The 17023-nt window shown below is 40.7% G+C and overlaps 1 protein-coding gene and 1 pseudogene across 3 annotated transcripts in view; both read left to right on the forward strand.

Moving 5' to 3' along the window:
• ANO10 (anoctamin 10) overlaps nt 1–17023 on the forward strand; it is a 272195-nt gene that overhangs the window by 122149 nt on the left and 133023 nt on the right. The gene's annotated exons all lie outside the window — the stretch shown is intronic.
• On the forward strand, nt 7662–8568 carry LOC100594765 (annotated as a pseudogene).

Genomic DNA, 17023 nt, shown 5'->3' on the forward strand with positions numbered 1-17023 from the left:
GTAAATTAGCAGGGTATGGTGGCGTGCCCCTGTAGTGCCAAGTAGTCGGGAGGCTGAGGTAGGAGGATTGCTTGAGCTTGGAAGATGAAGGTTGTAGTGAGCCGAGATCGTGCCACTGCGCTCAAGCCTGGGTGACAGAGCAAGAACCCGCCTCAAAAAAAAGAATAGAATTGTTCTTAAATTAGGTTTGGTTTCTGATCTGTGCTTCTGAAATTTGACACTCCTTAGGGATAGACCACTAGGGAACCATGTTTGTCATGGCTAAAATGGGGTTGCATATGTCAATATATACAGGTAAATAAATATATACCTTGCTGTTTGTAATGGCTACAGAATATTCCACAAGGTCCAGCTTTTCTCCTGTCAGTAGGCATTCTGATTGTTTTCCGATATTTTGAGTTACCAGCAATATAACTTTTCTATACACATACCCTTTTTCAATAGAGTATATATTCCTAAAAGCAGGATTGCTGGATCAAAGAGTAGGCACTATTTTTAATAGGTACAGTGAGATCATTTTCCAAAAGTGTCCTGGTAACTTATTTATGAGAGCTCCATTTTCATATACCTTACTGTCTACTTGCTCTTAAAAATATTTTTCCCGGCCAGGCACGGTGGCTCGCGAGCACCTGTAATCCCAGCATTTCGGGAGGCCGAGGTGGGCAGATCACAAGGTCAGGAGATCGAGACCATCCTGGCTAACACGGTGAAACCCCGTCTCTACTAAAAATACAAAAAAAATTAGCCAGGCATGGTGGCGGGCACCTGTAGTCCCAGCTACTCGGGAGGCTGAGGCAGGAGAATGGCATGAACCCAGAAGCAGAGGTTGCAGTGAGCCGAGATCACGCCACTGCCCTCCAGCCTGGGGGACAGAGTGAGACTCCATCTCAAAAAAAAAAAAAAAAAAAAAAAAATTTCCCAAATTGGATAGGCAAAATGTTGTGTCAGGTGGCATTAGGTTCAATTTCCTGACCAGCATTGAGAAAGAATACTTTCTTATTATGTTGAATGGCCACTTGCCCTGCCTCATCTGTGAAGCTGCCTACACATGACTTAAGCTCATTTTTCTTTTGAGTGTGGTTTATCTTCTTCTTGTGAATTTGCAGCAATTTTGTATTTTAAGTATATTAACTCTTTGGTCACATGTTACAAATATTTTCTTCTGCCTGTTGTTTAGTATTTTAATTTTGTCTCTGGCATATATTACATACATACTTTTTTCCACTTTTTATATAACCCAAGTATATATTTTTCTTTGTTTCTCCTGGTTTCTTGTCTTGCTTAAGACTTCCAAATAATCCTCAAAATTTCTTGGTGGAGTTTTGAATTTTTGTTTGTTATGTGTCTTATTTACGTTTAGATGTCGAATTAATTTTGAAATTATTTTTGTTTTTTTTAAATTCTTTTTGTTTTGAAGTAGGAGTCCAACTTCATATTTTCCAAAGGAATAGTCATTTAAATCATTTATTAAACCATCTTTTCCAGTAACCTAAAGTACCACTTTTATCACGTTATTTTCAGATTCTCTTCTATTTCACGGTCCCTTTTGTCTGTTTTTGAGCCAATCCATATTGTTTTGATTATAGTTGTTATAGTAAGTTTTAGTATTTGATAGGGCAAAATTTTTCCTGAAAATTTTCCTACTACAATTTTTCTCTAGAAATTTGTTGATAATTCTTTTACATTTTTTTCTATATAAACTTTAAAATTACTTAGTTCACCTTCAACAAAATTCCTTAGGCCCTGATTGAAATTGTGTTAAATTTGTATATGAATTTTGGAAGGAATAACACTTTTGTGATGAGTTTGTCCTCCTAAAAACGTGTTCACTGTCTCTGTTTGTCAATGGCTTATTATATATCCTTCAATAAAATTTTTTAGTTCTTTCATATAAGCTCTGTACTTTCCTTGTTTTTCGTTGGTAATTCATTGCATTTATTTCTCTTATAAATAGTATTTTTCTAATCAATCTTCATTTTTAACTAGTTATTACTACTATAAAGAAGAGCTTTTGAAAAATATATCCCGTAACTACTAAGTCCCCTTATTAGTTATAATTGGTTGTTAGTTTTTCTTGGGTTCATACTCATAGCTGCAAATAAGGATAATGTTTTCTTTTTTCTGCTAATACTCATACTATTTATTTATTTATTCATTCTATTTTTTATTTTTTGAGATGGAGTTTCGCACTTGTTGTCCAGGCTAGAGTGCAATGGCACGATCTCAACTCACTGCAACCTCTGCTTCCTGGGTTCAAGCAATTCTCCTGCCTCAGCCGCCTGAGTAGCTGGGATTACAGGCGTCCACCACCATGCCCAGCTAATGTTGTATTTGTAGTACAGACGGGTTTCACCATGTTGGCCAGGCTGGTCCCGAACCCCTGACTTCAGGTGATCTACCTGCCTCAGCCTCCCAAAGTGCTAAGATTACAGGCGTGAGCCACCAAGTCTGGCCACTTATACTAATTATTTTATGTTTGCTCTTATTGCATTAGCTAGGGCCTCAAAAACAATATTGAAAACATCTCTGTCTTAGTCTTTACTTGAATAGTAGTAGCCTTATTATTTCACCATTTAATAAATTGTTTGCAGGCTGGGAGTGATGGCTTATGCCTCTAATGCCAGCAGTTTGGGAGGTAGAAGTGGGAGGATTGCTTAAAGCCAGGAGTTCAAGACTAGCCTAGACAACAACGCAAGACCCCGTCTCTGTGAAAAATTTGAAAATTAGCCTACTGTGGTGGTATGTGCCTATGGTACTAGCTACTCAGGAGGTTGAGGCAGGAGGATCACTTGAATCCAGGAGTTGGAGATTACAGTGAGCTGTGATCATGCTACTGCACTCCAGCCTGGGTGACAGAATGAGACTTGTGTCTTAAGTTGTTTGCTGTGGGTTTGTAGTAAATGATTTTTATGTAAGTATATTTTTCTACTTCTATTTTAGATCATTTTCTGTTTATCTTAATTGGGAATAACTATTGTATAGCAAGTGCTTTTTTAACCTTTATTTTTTTTTAACCTTAAATTATTTTTTATTGTGTTTCTTACCTCATTCAAGAGCTAATGGTCCTTTTTTGTGGAAATGTGGTAGCCTGTTTAGTTGCCATTATTTTAAATAATTTCAATAAATAAATGGCATATTAAATAAATTGTCTGATATCCTGAAGGACAGGCATTATCAACTGTTTGAAGCATCAATTTTTTTTTTTTTATTATACTTTAAGTTCTGGGTTACATGTGCAGAACGTGCAGTTTTGTTACATAGGTATACACGTGCCATGGTGCCATCAACCCATCACCTACATTAGGTGTTTCTCCTGATGTTATCCCTCCCCTAGCCCCCCATACCCCACAGGCTCTGGTGTGTGATGTCCCCCTCCCTGTGTGCATGTGTTCTCATTGTTCAACTCCCACTTATGAGTGAGAACATGTGGTGTTTGGTTTTCTGATCTTGTGATAGTTTGCTGAGAATGATGGTTTCCTTTCCCTGCAAAGGACATGAACTCATCCTTTTTTATGGCTGCATAGTATTCCATGGTGTATATGTGCCACATTTTCTTCATCCAGTCTATCATTGATGGACATTTGGGTTGGTTCCAAGTCTTTGCTATTGTGAATAGTGCCATAATAAACATACGTGTGCATGTGTCTTTATAGCAGCATGATTTATAATCCTTTGGGCATATGTCCAGTAATCGGATGGCTGGGTCAAATGGTATTTCTAGTTCTGGATCCTTGAGGAATTGCCACACTGTCTTCCACAATGGTTGAACTAATTTACACTCCCACCAACAGTGTAAAAGTGTACCTATTTTTCCACAACCTCTCCAGCATCTGTTGTTTCATGACTTTTTAATGATCACCATTCTAACTGGCATGAGATAGTATCTCATTGTGGTTTTGATTTGCATTTCTCTAATGACCAGTGAGGATTAGCATTTTTTCATATGTCTGTTCACTGCATAAATGTCTTCTTTTGAGAAGTGTCTGTTCATATCCTTTGCCCATTTTTTGATGGGGTTGTTTGCCTTTTTCTTGTAAATTTGTGTAAGTTCTTTGTAGATTCTGGATATTAGCCCTTTGTCAGATGGAAAGATTGCAAAAATATTCTCCCATTCTGTAGGTTGCCTGTTGACTCTGATGATAGTTTCTTTTGCTGTGCAGAAGCTCTTTAGTTTAATTAGATCCCATTTGTCAATTTTGGCTTTTGTTGCCACTGCTTTTGGTGTTTTACATGTGAAGTCTTTGCTCATGCCTATGTCCTGAATGGTATTGGCCAGGTTTTCTTCTAGGATTTTTATGGTCCTAGGTCTTACGTTTAAATCTTTGATCCATCTTGAGTTGATTTTTGTATAAGGTGTAAGGAAGGGGTCCAGTTTCAGTTTTCTGCGTATGGCTAGCCAGTTTTCTCAACACCATTTATTAAACAGGGAATCTTTTCTCCATTGCTTGTGCGTGTCAGTTTTGTCAAAAGATCAGATGGTGGTAGAGGTGTGGTGTTATTTCTGAGGCCTCTGGTTTTTTCTGAGGTGTTGTGGTTTTTGGAATTTTCAGCCTTTCTGCTCTGGTTTCTCCCCATCTTTGTGGTTTTATCTACCTTTGGTCTTTGATGTTGGTGACCTCAGTTGGAAATGCAGAAATCACTCATCTTCTGCTTTGATTTCACTGGGAGCTGTAGACCGGAGCTGTTCCTATTCGGCCATCTTCCAACCTTTATGTTTTAATTTATGGTTATCTTTTCACTTAAAAACATAATAAATTATGTTGATAGTTTTGCTAATGTTAAGCTATCTCTGCATTCCTGAAATAAACCATGTTACATTATTATATTATATCATATTCTGTATATTTTTCTGTTAATTTGTTACTGGTGGTGAATCCATATGGGTTTGCAGCAACTTCAGTTCTTGCCTCTTGAGAAGGATTCGACCAAGGGGTAAGGCAGAAGGAGAGACCGAGGCAAGTTTTAGAGCAGGAGTTAAAGTTTATTAAAAAGCTTTAGAGCAGGAATGAAAGGAAGTAAAGTACACTTGGTGGAAGAGGTCCAGGCAGGTGACTTGTGAGATGAAGTGTGCAGTTTGACCTTTGACTTAGGGTTGTTTGTTGTTTTTCTTGGAGATAGAGTCTCACTGTATGCCCCAGGCTGGAGTGCAATGGCGCAGTCTTGGCTCACTGCAGCCCCCGCCTCCCTGGTTCAAGCGATTCTCATGTGGCAGCCTCCTTAGTAGCTGGGATTACAGGCGCCTGCCACTATGCCTGGCTAATTTTTGTATTTTTAGTAGAGATAAGGTTTCGTCATGTTGGCCAGGCTGGTCTCGAACTCCTGACGTCAAGTCATCTGCCTGCCTCAGCCTCCCAAAGTGCTGGGATTACAGGCATGAGCCACCGTGTCTAGCCTGATTTAGGGTTTTGTGTGTTGACATACTTCCAGGGTCTTGGATTCCTTCTGATTCTTCGCTTGAGGTGAGATGTCCACATGCACAGTAGCCTACTAGTGCTTGGGAGATGAGCGTGCACAGTGTGTTTACTGGAGTTGTACACATGCTCACTTGAGGTCCTTACCAGTCAAATGTCCCTGGAAGGTCATATGCCATTTAAACCCCGCCCCCCTGCCATTCTGCCTCTTAATATGCATGCCTGAGCCCACTTGTCCAACTCCTGAGATCTTATCGGGAAGCTGCTGCTCACCAGTTTCAGGTGTTCTCTGTCTATTAGGAGACTGCCTTTCCCTGGCACCGGCTGTGATCAATTATTGTTTTAGAAAAAGAGTCAGCAACCGCCTGACCGTCACCTGATGGTCACCTGACATTCCAGGTGTGTGTGTGTGGGGGTGGTGCTGGGAGCGCCCTTCTGCCCTCCTCATGCCTAAGTACCTACTGTAACAAATTCACTTCTGGGTTCTATTTGCCAGTACTTGATTTAGAATCTTTGCATCAATATTTGTAAGTGAAATTGGTTTCTGTTTTTCTTAGTCATACTTTGGTATTAAGGGTGTTCTGGCTTTTTAGAATGAATTAGGAGGAGCCTTCCATCGTTTTCTGTGGTCTAGACCAGTTTGAGTACATAGTAAGTATCTGTTCTGTGATAATGCCTACTGCCCAATATTAATAAGGCTGTGGAGTATTACTGAGTTTTTAATCTTCACTATTATGATCTTAAAATATGACCTTGTTTTAAAAGGAGTCCTCCAAAATGCTTTTCTTCCCCCTCTTCCAAGTTGCCAGGTTTTTGGTTATCTCATTGTTTTGCTTTTTATTTCACTTGAGTTTAGATAAAAAGTTTTTAAATTTCACATTTTTAGGCTGGAAACTTATTGCAACAGGAGGGGATATTTAGAGAGGAGAGGAACACACACACCATGCAAGACTTTTGTGGTGGCATAGTTGGAGATCTGAGAAGGGGAAGGAAACTGGATTTATCAGAAAGAGGGAGGCCAGGGCTAAATGTCAAAGCCTGGCTGTAGCCCTGACTCCTATAAGCTGAGTGACTTTACGCAAGCCTTCTCTGACTTCAGGCTGTTTTTCCGTCATCCATGTATCACGTTGAGAACGGCCTAATGTAATTGGTGTGAGGATCAGAAGAAATAATATTCAAGGACTTCTGAACCCTTAAGGCATTATTTTGATGCAAAGGGTACTGTTACAGGCTTATTCTTTTCCAGTGATTCGTTAGAACAGAATACTTCTTCAGTGAAAGGAGATTTTTATTTGTAAATGTTTAGATAGTTGTTGATTTTTGTAAGATAGTTTTTTTTTTCTTAAATCAGGGCCTCTAATGGTCATGAGATTAAAAACAGGTTTTAAATTTTACCCCTTGTTTTTTTCACCAGGCAAAGAGACTGTTCTGTAGCAAACTAGTCTTCTAGCTCAAAGAAAAGAAAAGAGAAATAATTTTTTTTTCTGCCATGCACTTTCAATACCAGTTAATTGGACTACATGTTCTGAAATGAAATTATTGACGAATTCATTCTGTCAAACTGTGTAATCTCCTAGTCTTATTGTGCCCCTCTTGTGCCCCTCGTATCTTCCTTCACTGGTCACCCTAATGGCGAAGGGAGAACTTTCCCCTTGGCCCTCTAAAGGTTCACTGAAAAATCAACTTGCAAAAGGCAGATTAATAGGAGAAAAGGCAGATTTATTTAACATGTATACATGGGAGCTTTCAGAATGAAGATCCAATCCCTCAATAAGGTACAGAAGCTTATATACCACCTTGAGGTTATAAAAATAATGCAGGCTGAGTGGCCAAAACTAGATTTTAATGGCAAGACAGGTTATAGGGGAGAGAATAAAGGAGCCTTGGCTAGCAAAAGTGGCCTTGTTATATAGATGAAGCCTCATAGCTAGAAGCCCTCAGAGAGAATAGATAGTAAACGTGTCTTTTCAGACTTGTAAAGGTGTCAGACTCGATCTCTCCCAGATCTGTGAAAGGCCTAGAAAGGGAAGGCCTGGCTGTATTAATGGAGATTCTCTACAGATGCAAATTTCCCTGACAAGAGACAGCTTTGCAAGGCCACTTCTGTTTGCTGGCCCTGTGGCAGCCATTTCAAAATGTGTCAAAGAAATATACTTTGGGGTAAAATATTTTTATTTTCTTCAAGTGCAATTAACTGTAAAGACATAAACTGTACCTTTTGCGGGTGGCGGCGAGCGCGGAGAGGACGCCATGAAGGCCTCGGGCACACTATGAGAGTACAAGGTGGTGGGTCGCTGCCTGCCTACCCCCGAATGCCACACACCGCCCCTCTACCGCATGCAAATCTTTGTGCCTAATCATTTGTCGACAGGTCCCACTTCTGGTACTTCGTATCTCAGTTAAAGACGAAGAAGAAGGCTTCAGGGGAGATTGTCTACTGTGGGCAGGTGTTTGAGAAGCCCCCGCTGTGGGTGAAGAACTTCGGCAGCTGGCAGTGCTAATGTTACTGGGGGTCCTTGCCCCCAGAGCCCCCAAGATGGTGGCGGGCCGCTTCCAAGATGGTGGCAAGCCTTGTGTTCTCTGATCTGGGGTTCTTGGCCTCACGGATTCCAAGGAATGGAATCTTGGGCCATGCGGTGAGTGTTATAGCTCTATTAGAAGCCGTGGGTCACGAAAGAGAACCTTGGAACCCAGTGACTAGTGTTCAGCTGGATTAGGACAAACCCATGCAGGAACAATGGCAAGTCTTTAGCCCGATCGGGAGCGGCAATGGGCACCTGCCTGGATCGCGAGCACAGCGGACACCCTGTCTGATCCAGAGGTATGGAAGTCAGCAGCAGGTCTGCGACGGTGGCAAAGGGCGGCAAACAGTAGCTAATCCTGCCTCTCACTATGACTCCCGGAGCGGCACCTGCAACATGTACCGGCAATACCGGGACCTGACCACCGCAGGCGCTGTCACTCAGTGCTACCGCTCCAGGGCCCACTCCATCCAGATCACTCCACCAGATGAAGGTGGAGGTGATCACAGCCAGCAAGTGCTGCCGGCTGGCTGTCAAGCAGTTCCACGACTCCAAGATCAAGTTCCTGCTGCCCCACCGGGTCCTGCGCCGTCAGCACAAGCCACACCTCCAAGAGGCCCAACACCTTCTTCTAGGTGCAGGGCCCTTGCCTGGGTGGGCCCCAAATAAACTCAGGGACACCCGGGTGATAAAAAAAAAAAAAAAAAGCCATAAACTGTAAATGCTTAGACAATTGGTCATGCCGGTTGGCAGAGAACACGGCCCCCACCTCCATGATGTAAACCAAAAATAAAATCCTAAGTCCCCCCACCAACTGAATGGACCCTCTATTGGCCAAGAAGACCTCAGAGAAACCTGAAAAACTGTGTTCTTGGCCATGACGGGAAGGGAGGTTAGACGTACCTCGTTATACCCCCTCCCTTTTGGAGTTTAGGCACAACTGACTAGCATTAACATTGAAATAGAGATTATTAGACCGATCAAACAGACTTTGTTGCCACAAAGAGTGGCACATAAGATAGCGAATTCCAACCTGATTCTGGTATAGCATCACATGACAGCAGAACCTGAAGGAAATAAAAATATTTTACCCCAAAAATATATTTCTTTGACATATTTTGAAATTACCCTGCAAAACTGTCTCTTGTGGGGGGAATTTGCATCTGTAGCGGTATCTCCGTTAATGTGGCCAGGCCTTCCCTTTCTAGGTCTTTCTGGGATCTAGGAGAGATTAAATGAGTTTGTCACCTTTAAGATCTGAAAAGAGACATTTACCATCTGTGTTCTCTGAAAGCTGCTACCTGGAGGCTTCATCTGCATAACAAGAACCTTGGTCTGGCTGGGCCTGTAGCTCACACCTGTAATCCCAGCACTTTAGGAGGCTGAGGTGGGCTGTAGCTCACACCTGTAATCCCAGCACTTTGGGAGGCCGAGGTGGGCAGTTCACTTGAGCCCAGGAGATTGAGACCAGCCTGGGCAACATGGGGAAACCCCATCTCTACAAACAAACAAAAAACCCAGGCATAGTGGTGTGTGCCTGCAGCCCTAGCTACTCGAGAGGCTGAGGTGGGAGGATCATTGAGTCTGGGAGGTTGAGGCTGCAGTGAGTTGTGATTGCGCCACTGCACTCCAGCCTGGGCGACAGAATGAGACCCTGTATCAAATAGTAATAGTAAAGAGCGTTGGTGTCCACAGTCCCCCTTAACTTAACTCAGGCATTTCTTTTGTCTTTAAACAAAGCTTAATTCTTTCAACCAATTGCTAATCAGAAAATGTTGGAATCCACCTATGACCTGTAAGCCCCTGTTTCAAGGTATCCTACCTCTTTAGGCTGAACCAATGTACACCTTCCATGTATTGATTTACGTTTTTGCCTGTAACTTCTGTTTCCCTAAAATATATAAAACCAAACTAACCCAACCACCTCAAGCACACCATTTCAGGACGTCTTGAAACTGAACACTGGGCCATGGTCACTCATATTGGCTCAGTATAAACTCTTGAGATATTTTACCGAGTTTTGTTTTTCTGTTAACATTTATCAATCATGTGGGTAGTATTGACTTATGAATCTTTTGAGCAATGAGAGGTGCTGAGGCAATTGATTTTAGTTTTTTGTGTCTATTGCATGGTTAGGAACCAGACCAAGTGTTACGTGTTACCCAGAGGCATCAACATGAACTGTTACTTTTGAATCTATTTCTAGCAGCTTGGCTCCTCTGATGAGATACCATTTTACAATGCAAATGGAAAGAACAAAAAACACACCACTTGAAGACAAAAATTGTAAGGTCACCAAAACTCTATAAAAATGTCCCATTACTAAACTTATGAGTAAAAGGTTTAAGGTCTGGAAGCAGATCTTTTTTACTCTTGCTAGAGTTACCCAGGAAGTCATTATTTCCACAGGAAATAAAGAGACATTTTCTTAAAAAGAATGATCATCTTGTTGAATTCCTGCCTTGTGGCATTTGATGCTGATCATCCATCCATGTCCCAGAGCACAGGAAGCTTATAGCATAAAATCATTAGTTAGAGAAGATATCATTAATTCTCAAACATGACCAAAAATTGAATCTTTTAAGAGACAAATTTAATAAACATTCTCTTTCTTTATGATCCATGGCCTTTTTCAGGGATTGCCTACCCATTATGAGTTTCTCCTGGAGACTGGCCCTCCTCCCTCAGCTGACTGCAAGGGTACAGCTTTGCTCCTGGTGGGGACTGTGTCCCCATCCCTGCCCTGTACCCTGCCCAGTGGTGAGCACATAAGCACCCAGCCTAGGCTCCACCCTGCAACCCATCCTTGCAAGGTTTGAAATTGCCTCAAAGAGTAGTCTGTCTTGGTCTGGCTGCTCTCCCAGATTGGAGGGATGTGAGATTAGGAGCTATTGGCCAAGACCTTTTTGGTCACACAGTCTGGGACTCAGAGAGAGCCCCTCAGAAGCTAGAGAGAAGTGGAAGTAGGAACTCAGCAGAGAAGAGGCTTCAGGGTCATGCCTGGCCATCTTTGACTATTGGAAGGTTAGTGTGTTTACATGGGTATGGTGTTTTGGGGGGCATAACTGTGTTGGGAGCAGTTCCTAGGGGCAGAGTTGTTCACAGTTCACATAGCAGGTATCACACTGGGGAGCAGGTGGCATATTAGATGATTGTTCAGGGGCTTCCAATCCTGAGATCCCATGGTTCTCTAAAGGCATGTCAATGAAAAGAGTCAAACTCTGTGAAATATTTGAAGAGACTTATTCTGAGCCAAATATGAGTGACCAATGGCTCATGACACAGCCCCAGGAGATCCTGAGAACATGTGCCCAAGGTAGTTGGGCCACAGTTTGGTTTTATACATTATAGGGAGACATAAGACATCAATTGGCTAGGTGCGGTGGCTCACACCTATAATCCCAGCACTTTGGGAGGCCAAAGCAGGCGGATCACGAGGTCAGGAGATCAAGACCATCCTGGCTAACACGGTGAAACCCTGTCTCTACTAAAAATACAAAAAATTAGCTGGGGGTGGTGGCACGCACCTGTAGTCCCAGCTACTGGGGAGGCTGAGGCAGGAGAATTACTTAAACCCAGGAGGCGAAGGTTGCAGTGAGCCGAGATCACACCACTGCACTCCAGCCTGGGTGACAAGAGCAAGAATCCATCTCAAAAGAAAAAAGACATCAATCTATACATACAAGATGTACACTGGTTTAGTCCGAAAGGTTCTCCGAGGTTCAGGCACTGTGGACTGTCATTTTAGTGTGATTTGGAAAGCCTCTGGCTTCCAGGTCATAGGCGGATTAAAAGATTTTCTGATTGGCGATTGGTTGAAAGAGTTATTATCTAAAAACATGAAAATCAATAGAAGGGACTGTCTGGGTTAAGATTAAGTGATTGTTGAGACCAAGGTTTTATCATGCAGATGAAACCTCCAGATAGTGGGCTTCAGAAATAATAGATTGTAAATGTTTCCTATCATTTCTGTCAGTCTTAAGGTCTCTGTTTTGATGTTAATGCTGGTCAACTGGGCCTGAATTCCAAAGGGAGGAGGGTATAATGAGGCATGTTCAACCCCCCATGTCCCATCATGGCCTGAACTAGTTTTTCAGGTTAGCTTTGGAATGCCCTTGGCTGAGTGAAGGACCCTCAGTCAGATGGGGAGCTTAGAATTTTATTTTTGGTTTATAGGCACAAATTGAGTATCAGTCTTAGTACCTGGCATCATTTAAAAACTACATTTTACTCATTCTTTTCACTTACAGTTGACTGAGCAAATTCAGCTTTTTTATCTAATCATATTTTGTTTTCATAAAAGTAATACATATAAATGATTTTAAAGGTCAAATATTCCTTTAAGAGTAATAACAAAAGAATGGGTCTCTGCCCTTTCCCAATTTCCTAGAGTATATGACTCAAATTTTTAGCCCTTTTTCTGCTGTTTACTTCTATATTTCTAAATACTATGTTTTTCACTTTTATTGACTCTCTACTATAAATATGAATGTCTTTGTGTTCCATCTTGCCAGTGTAATTTCACATCACAACTTTTGGTTAAATCAGTGATTGTATTATTATACAATTAGTATATTGTGTTATACAATTATTATACAATTAGTAATTGTATTATTATACAGTTATTATACACTAATACAATTTAGTGATTGTATTATTATGCAAATTGTATTTGTAGATAAGTACGTAGTGTGCCATGATTATGTTTCCTTAAGCATAATTGAATTGAAAACGGCCTTGTTTTTTCTTTGTTTGGTTTCTGTGTACCTATCATTGATTCTTTCCTAAACATAGTGTGCTTAAACACACCAGACAGCCTCTCAGTGTGTTGTGTTGTTTTCCTTGGAGAGGGTATTCCTGGAACTGTGGTGTTCCCTTCCCATTTGGGCAGTTCACCTCCAGATTGGCTGCAGGTTTTCTGTCCTCACTTCCCAACTTCTTGGGAATTCACTTGGCTTCTCATTTCCCACCCCTTTCTTGTAACCCCCTCCTTTATCTTGGCAGGTTCATGAGAAATAGTTTGGAATCTTGCATATCTGCAGACATCTTTATGCCCATCTGCCCTCCAAATTTGGAAGACATTACCCATTGCCTCTAGCATTGCTGTTGAGAGCCTAATGCCAGCCTGACCCCTGATCCTTTACACGGGGTCTGTTCATTCTCTCTGGAAGCTTTCACAGTCTTCTCTTTATCCCTGATGTCTGACATTTCACAAGATATGCCTTTGTGGTCTCCTCGATCAGAGGGACTTAACACTTGCAGACACCTGTTCTTCAGTTCTGTGAAATCCTTGAATTATTTCTTTGAGAATTATCTTTTCTCCATGTTCTATCTTTATTTCTGGCCCTCTGTTGCATTTTCTGGACTTACCATTTGTTGTATGTTTTCCCCCTATTTTTGTGTCTCCTTGTTTGTTTGGGTTCTTCTGTCTATTTTGAGATTTTCTCAACTGTATTTCCCAATTCTTCTATTGAATGTCAGCAATCATAAGTTTAGTATCCAAGAGCTCTTTTTTATTCTCTGAATGTTCCCACCTCCTTTTAGAAAATAGCATTCTGTACTTTATTTCATGAATGCAGTATTATCCCTCTGTACTTTTCTTCTGATCTCTGCCTTGTCTCTGTTTCCTCCTAATTCCTCTTTTAGTGGAAAGGCATTTTCATTATTGTGTTACTGCCCCTGGTGCTGCCTGTAGTTCAGTCTCACGTGATAGGAAGTCTTTTGTCTTCCACTGGATGAGAGAGGAGATGGGGCTCTGAAGGATAGAGAGGGGACAAGGAGTGTTTTCTGCCCTTCTGCAGCCCTTCTGAGGGCCTAGGCTCTATCTCCTGGGGTTCTCCAAGGCCCAGGCACTGTGGGCTATCATTTCATGGTGATTCAGAAGGAGGGGAGAGCAGATATAAGTTCATCTGTTTAATCTAGGAGTCTCCCAGGTCTCCAGGTCCCAGTATTACACTTTGACTTTAACCATTTGGTAATTAACTTTTCTCCTACTTAGTCTATCCACTTAGAAATGTCTGCAGCCTTCAACTTTCCTTTTTCCCTCCCTCCTTTCCTTCCTTTCAAAAAGCTCTCTTTAGGGCAGATATACCAATCACATTTCATTAGAGGTCTTTACTTCTCTGGTTCTTTTTTATTGTTGAGTCCTGTGAATTTGGTAATTTTTCGTAGATTATTGAACTTTAGATTGACCAACTTCTGAATTAATAAATATATCAAAGTTTAATATTTATTTTTTATTTCTAACTTCACCTACTTGAAAAAGAAAGCAACAACAACGTTTAAAATGTAAATAGGATAATTAGGTACAGAAACTTTCAGAGAACATCTGGGATAACAGGGACTGTGTGTTTTTACCACATAAGACATGATACAGTTTTTATACAATTAGGCCTTAATGCTTGCTCTTATATTTTCATGTTAGCACAAGTGAAAGGGAAAAGGTAGTGCCTCTTTTCTGTTATTAAACAAAAGGATCGGGGAACCTTGATTAACACAATCATCTATGTCCTCAAGGATAGTTTTAGAAAACCATTCAGATGGTTCACTATAGTTTCTAAAGTGCCCTAACTTGTGGGGGCATTTCTGTAGGGGGCTATAATATTATCAAATAGGTACTTGGGTTTGCTTTTAGATGCTCTAACCTTAAAATGGAGACAATTTGGAAGTCTAAGGATATATCAGACTTTTTAAAAACTATTTGACTTCTCAAGCTTTTGCCAAATGTTTGATCACAATTTATTATTGAATTATCTGCTACATATGTATGGTGTGAATAATCTGTGTTTGAAAATGAGAAAAATTGTACTGTGTCAAATATGAATACTACATAGGAGTGAGCGCTAAGCATTAATATAAATTAATTACTTGTGCCAAAGACTTCTCCCCACTAGGAGGACAGCCTGTGTTAGCACAAGCATAAACCATCAGAGTAGACAGAGCCACTATTTTTCTGATTGTGATGCTGTTGGAATTTCTCACTTACACTATAGTGAAAGGAAAAAAGCATGGGTCCTGGAGTCAGACAGCTAAGATCCTGGCTTCAGATCTCACTAGCTAGGGGAAGTTACTTTCCAGACCTTAATTTCTTAATCTATAAAATGGGTGGTTAAAGTCCCTACTTTAAAGGGTTTGTTAGGATTGGGCTTTTCATTTATAAAACACATAGCACAGTGGTGAGGTCATAATAGATGGCTGCTGTTTTTTAGGTTGCTGATTTCAGAATTATCATTTTGCATAGAAGAGGCAAATTTGACAAGGACATTTTAAGGCATCTGTTCTGACTAACCCCAACTTCCATCTCCAGAACTTCACTCCATGTGGCTTGTATAGACAGCTCACTAACTCTGTGACCTTGGCCAGAGTACGTAACCTCTCTGATCCTCAGTTTCCTTATCTGTCAAATGGGAATAAATGCAGTTTCTGCCTCTTAGGGCTGTTGTGAGCATTAAACGAGTAAATATATGAAAAGCACTTAGAATAGGGCCTGGCACAAGGTAAGCATTGTGGTAAAGTGTGAGCTGAAAAAACAGGGACTACTTCCTTAGAGATGGGCCATTGGGAAATCACTTCTCAACATTCCACCCTCACTCCCTATGTGTGCCTCTGGTGTGCAGGTTGGCTGGCCCCTGCCAAAGTCAAAGAGGTCTGTCCAATTGTAAGTGATACTGGCTCTTTTTTCTGCCCATAATGAGCAACAAGCACCTTCTATGTTAAGATTATGCCTTGCCGAAACAGGAAGGCCATGTCACCTTCGCGTCTTCCTGTGTGCTGTTCTGTGTGAACACACCCAAGGTCGACTGACAGTATAGGGGATGTTAGAACATTTAAGATGAGGGGTAATTTGTCATCAGGCTATTCCCTCCTGCTCTGAGCTTACCGCAAGTACAGTATTATGGTCCAGGATCCAAGGAAGCATTAAGAGTTTTAGATCTGTGTTGAGATTGTTCCATTTGATTCGCAAATGACTTTTATGCGATGACATTTTGATTTAGCACTTAAAATATAACTGTCAGCTGTTATTAACAATTATCTTAATAAAATGAAATGGAAGGTAATAGATGGAGTACGTCTTGCTTCATCTTCTGTCCATACCACTTAAGACAGTCCCTAGCATATGGTAGATGCTCAGTAACTGTTTGTTTGAGTAAGTAATTTATAAATTATTTTCATATTCATTAATAAAAAGGGAGGGGTAGTACATCTTTTTTGTGCATCTGCCTAAGTTTTATCCACTACAATACCTTTGATATTATTCTAGCTTTTCTTAACAGTTACAATATTACTGTATCTTCTCAACATCATATCATCTCAATATGCTGATCAGTTTTAATTTGAGGGATAATGAAGGATTTCTCTATTTGTAAACCAGTAGATAAATAACAGGGCTTGTCTCTAGGGAGAATACTTTAAGATGGTAGAGGGGTGCAGAGCAGGAATGGATGGAAGATCTTTTCTGTATATTCTTTGTCTTTATTTTTTAAAACTATGTATATACATTACTTTCTCAAATGAAAGAAATTTTACCCATGTTAAAAGAAAAAAAAAAACTCTTGTATCTGCCCACTGTGGAGATCTGCCTGCATTGAATAGTACAGGGAAATTACTTATTGATCAGCAAATTGCTTATTGATTGGCAAGGTTTGCTATGTTTTCTTTCTTCTTTCAAAATACATGCTATGGTCATGCATGAATTCAAGGATAGTCTTCATTTTCTTTGAGCAGTTAATCTTAGGCTATCTCATTATTTTAATGTTTATTAGTGGTATAGCTTGCTCATACTAAGTTCCACAAAGTGATCTAACTCAAGATTTCCTGGGAAGATGGTGAAGTAAGGGAAAAAACCAATAAAAACTGCAAAGAAAAAGGAAACTAAGGAGAAAACTCCATAAACCAAGAAAAGGAAAAGTAAGAAGAAAATGGAGCTGGCAGGGAAGTGGTGTCTGTTGCATTCTACAGGTGTTGAGAAGTTTTTATCTGATATAACGTGAAGGATAGACCGACTTCAGGAAGACACCAAGAACGAGCCAATGTCTTCCCTTCCTGAGACAATTGGTGGGATGACATGAGAAATGAATTTAACAAATGCTC

Source organism: Nomascus leucogenys, chromosome 4 (assembly GCF_006542625.1).
Source record: "Nomascus leucogenys isolate Asia chromosome 4, Asia_NLE_v1, whole genome shotgun sequence".
In the NCBI taxonomy this organism is placed as follows: Eukaryota; Metazoa; Chordata; class Mammalia; order Primates; family Hylobatidae; genus Nomascus; species Nomascus leucogenys.